The 5,092-nt window shown below is 38.7% G+C and overlaps 1 protein-coding gene across 1 annotated transcript in view; it reads right to left on the bottom strand.

Annotated features, from left to right (window-relative positions):
- LOC107608049 (zinc finger with UFM1-specific peptidase domain protein) overlaps positions 240-5,092 on the bottom strand; it is an 8,221-nt gene continuing 3,368 nt past the window's right edge. The window contains exon 7 of the mRNA XM_021107580.1: positions 240-1,139. The gene's annotated coding sequence lies outside the window, so the exon portion shown is untranslated. The remainder of the gene's footprint in view (positions 1,140-5,092) is intronic.

The following is a 5,092-nucleotide window of genomic DNA, read 5'->3' as shown; positions in this document are numbered from 1 at the left end:
CATTGCAAAATAACTATTTATTATTATAGGTGGAAGCCTTCTAGAATAATGATCAAATTATCACTCACTTTTATAAATATCTTGTTCTATTTAGATATTTTTCAATCTCAATTTATTTAAACCTATTTAAAATATTGCTAACTTAAACATCAGAATTCTTTATAAGTACTATCTACCATTCTCACTCAAAGATTTCGGACAACTTTACCTCATTGAAACAGATGTCAAAACTCTCACAAAAGAAAAATCTAAATCTCGTGTCTAAACCAAAATTATATTAGTTTCAGATCACCCTCAAAACATTAATATTATTGTCAAGAACCTAAAAGTCAACACTAGACCATGGCGAAAGGTCACTTAAAAAATGAAGGTACTACATCCGATTAAAAATCCCACTGTGGAGAACATCCTAACAACGATCGAGTTCTTTTTATATCCTAACACTCAAAAAGAGGTAAAGGTGCTGCTGCAGAGGACAGAGGTAGAGGCGACTTAGGAAAATGGAAGGTTAGGTTCTCAAATCCACATTTCTGAAGGGTTAAAAAACAGAGAAGCAACGAAAATCATGGGATTGATTCGCAGCCATCAAGGTCGCCTAGAACGGCTGAAGGTCGAGTTAGAGTGCGATCCTGAACGACTGCTACGGAAGGAAGTCCACCACAACCTCTGTCTCATGGTCGGCCTGTTTCATGATATCTCTCGATTTTTATAGATCCGCCTTCTAAGTATCAATTCTCCCCTTCAAAGACTCCCTCTCCTTTTGGAGCTCAGCAATTGTAGTCTCAAAGTAATTCACCTTCCCTTGCAACAAATGTACCCCCTCTCCTAACGTAGCATTTGAAAGAGAGTTTGCCTTAACCTCTACCTACCTTACATGAGCGACACCCTTCAGTAGAGAATGCAATAACCACTATAGGTTTTCACAAAGAGATCTTTCTCAAGGGATAGAATGCATTCCACAATTAAGTGATGATTGATAAAGGTGAAGGTCAGGAATTCCCTGGAGCCGATGTCAAGACAAGGCTCATCATTTTGAGAAGACGCCTCATCAAGGTTTCATTTCTTGGCGTTCCCTTGGCTCGGCGTCTCGAAGTTGGGAGTCGAATGAGGCTTCTCGGAAATTGTGGCACCTTCTTGATCTGCATTAAGTGATAAAAGGCACACGATTTGGAGGTTATTTCTTCTATACAAAAACAAGAAACTGTTGCAATACCAATATGAAGAAACAAAGAATATAATATACAAGAAACAACACAAATTATATACCAAGTTGGTCTTAATACATAGCTCATACTTTTAGCAATTAACATCATGGTAGAAAGATAGTTGGGAGACTTGCCCTAACACTCAAGCAGGATTTCGACTATAAACAGCTCCCCTTGATTTAAATGTCAAAGTCATACTTCAAATAGCCAAGATGTTCAAACCAATAGATGTTGAACCAAAGCTCTCCTCAAAGTCTTAAAGGGTAGGGAGATACCACTTAGAGGTGGGATCTTGAAGAACAAATCCTTGAAGTTATGGAACACTCCTCAAATATGTGAAAGCAGAAATAAACTCATTGCTACTTACGGCATGTACAAAGTACAAACAATTTTGCGAGGTGAGAGAAATGGAAAAACACACTGAGGGGAGATGATAACCCGAAGAATTGGCAAACAAGCTTGAAGGCTCTAGTGAAGGCCCATATATTGGGATGTACTTAGGAAAGGGATACCTTACATGTGGATAAAATTTTGATCTCGAAATAAAAAAAAGACATCCGAACATCAACACGAGATGATAGATACTCGTACATCCAGAGGAAATAAGAAACACAGGGATGACCCAAGTTCTGGTAGTAAACTCACTTCAACCGCAAGAAAGTGGAGATCATATTGACCCTCCTCTTCATCTCTGGTAACGATCCCATGAACTTGTCGAAAAACGGTGAGGTACTCCTCATCAACTACTAACTTTGAGCCCATCATCGAAATGTCGAATCATCAAACTAATCAAGCTGCAATGAAGTCTCAATAGACAAAAGTAGTGTCACTCTCCTCACCGTGAAAACTTAGATACCTACAAAAAATGAACCATCAACTAAGATCTCTGAAAGATAAAAAGAAGTTACCAACAAAAAGATAAGGCATCCCCATGGTTGTTCCCCTTACCAAGCCCAAAAGACAACCACCCACATCCCCAACAAACCATCTATGACCTAACTCACAAACTGAATTTTTGGGACGGTAATGGACGTACAAACACCATCCACACCGCGAGGGGAACAACCACGAACACTATTTCTAACAGAAAAAAAAGGACCAACCAAGGTTCAGAATACTAAAATCATGCATTCATAAGCGTGATAAAAAGGTTGCTAACCTTGAAAAGAAGAGGATTGACAGGAGTAACAACAAATGAAAGAACAACAATAGCGATTGCAACAGTAACAGGAATCACATGAAAAGGCAACAGAAGAAGAGCCACGAGAATGTGAAGGAAGAAGAAGGAAAGGAAGAAACATTTATATAGAGGGTTGATGAGAAAAAGCAAGAGACAGTTGAAAAGGAACAATTTCGTAATTTTGCTCACTTTTCAAGGCATTTTGGTCCTTTTCATACCTAGTTTAAATGATCGCGCGACTACCCCTACATTCATAATGGTGCGACATTTTGCCCATTTTTCAAGGACAATACGAAGTTTCTCTCTTCAACACCCGAGTTCTTCATTGGTTTCGACTTTCGACTTCGTCCAAGACACTTATTCCTTTGTACTTGATCGAACGACAAAAGAAACGACGTTGATCTCAAGCTACAAGCGCAACGAACAAATTCAAAGCTTACAAGAGTAAATCGATGTTACCACAAGCTTACATTACTCGACAATATTGACCATGAGCTCGGGCACCATTCCGACGTAGTCTAATACTTTCGGCCCAATATGAGTCTAGCCCAATAAGGGCCCAAGTACCAAAATTTTTGCCTTAATATGATCGTGCCCTTTATGCAGGTAAAGTCAGACTAGGTAGGCCATGATTAGGGATGGCAACACTCTCTGAGACGCGGGGATCTCTACGGAGACTGTCCTAAATGGAGATCCGACTATAAGGAATTTTTTCTGCGAGGATGGGGATGGGGGACAAAATTCTCCCGAAGCAGGCGCGAAGATCCGAGCTGAGATTCCCGTTCTATCCTCACTATTCCCCGAAATTTATAAATTTACTGAATTATCCTAAATGGTTTATTTTTTATATATGTTTTTTAGTCATGTCTCACACACACACACACACACAAAACTCCTAATTTTCATTTACATAACCCTTCTTCAATTCAGAGATCCCTAACGCTATCATGTCCATACTCCATCTAACCTCTCTGCAGCCACCCCCTCGCCACTCTCCCTTCTCACCGCATCGTCACACCTCACCGTGCCATCACCCTCACCGCATCGTGCTTTCTATTTGCGGTGTTCCTTTTTGTAACTCTGCCGTCGTGTCCATTCTCCTCTCTATTGTCACGTCTCCCGTCCACTATTTTGTCCTTTGGCTCGTCATTACATCCCCCACTGCGTCATTTCGAAAGAAGTCACCATCGTGTCATTTAGACTTTTTATATAAAATCTTTCTGTTTCTGTATATGATGGATACTTGCAGCTCTAATCATATAAAAATTAATAATTAGTTAGAACTATCAGATAGATGAGGAATGAGAACGGGAATGAGGAGCAAATCTGAGGGCGGGGATGGGGAGCAAGGAGGCATCCCCCGCCCCCGCTTGCCCCATTGACATCCTAGCTGTGACCCACTCGAAACCAACCTGACTTGGTGATAAAGTCATCATCATCAAACGTCAATGTGGGAATCTCGCACCCAAAGCAGGATTCACCTTATACGACTTCGGTGGTTATAGCTTGGACCCATTCTTCAAACCAGATAACCGCTACATGACTAACACAGGTTTACCTAAGATGAGAACTTGTGACTTAACCTCCAAGCAAACTAGCTCACCAAACCTTTTATAAATATCTTCAGATATGAGTTAATTTCAATAATCACTTAACACCTTCTTAGTCTTTTACTGAGTTAGACATCAAAGGCTCTTGCTGGTATTCTTCACCAGCCAATCTTAGTCGTAGAATTCATCCAACCACACGCAAAACTCCTGAACTTTCACTAAAGTCCATCAATCACATTTTCTAGGTTTTAAGGTACGTCACTCGTAACAATAGCACTCTTGATCCTCAACAATGTTGTGACTCGTGACCAATGATGACAGGAATAGGTTAGGCTAGGGCTTTTTTGTTTTTTTTTTGGGGGGGGGCGGTTGGAGTTTTATTTACATAGAAAATATACTTTGGTCATTTCGAAATTACAAAAAGTTCTCTTTTCGTGGGATTTCTTCTAAATCCATACAGGAGGCAGGATTAAAATTTTCTGGGAATAAAATTTTAATTTTTGTAACAAACGTGAGAATCTTATAAAACTTGCTAGCATTCCCTATCAAACATCCTCTTATATTCATAGCTATGCTAGAAATAACAGCACTAGCATTCTATATTTCTAGCAACCAATAGCAACAAGATTGGTAGGGCAAACCAAAGTTACTAAATCACAACGAAAGCATGGGGCAACAAGCATTCAATTTTAATCCCTGGAAAAATGAATGCTTCATACCAAGCCTACAAATGAGTGAATTCTACTTCAATATCAAAATACCATCTATAAATCATTAATCCTTTCATTTTCTTCTTAAGGGTTATGAAACTTCATTCATAATATACTAAGCTTTGAAGTTTGAAGAAACCCTATACTACCATTAACACTATTATACAGCTCTAGCATTTGTAACTATCAAAAGTATCTGCATCATTGCATACAACCATTTTAAGACCTTGCTATGGACATTGGTTAATGAATACATAAAAGGAAAGTTTTTAAACTTTAACAGTGAGCAATGCATTTGAAAAATGAAAATTTAATGTTCTTGTTCCTCCAATGCAAACTTTCTTTATATTATATTAATGTATTAACTAGTTACTTTAAAGTTAGAATTCTGATTCAGTATATAAAGGGAGAACATAGAAATAAAGATTCTTGTTTCATGCACTAAAC

This window comes from Arachis ipaensis, chromosome B07 (assembly GCF_000816755.2).
Source record: "Arachis ipaensis cultivar K30076 chromosome B07, Araip1.1, whole genome shotgun sequence".
Lineage (NCBI taxonomy): Eukaryota > Viridiplantae > Streptophyta > Magnoliopsida > Fabales > Fabaceae > Arachis > Arachis ipaensis.
This window is presented reverse-complemented; position numbering and strand designations above follow the sequence as displayed.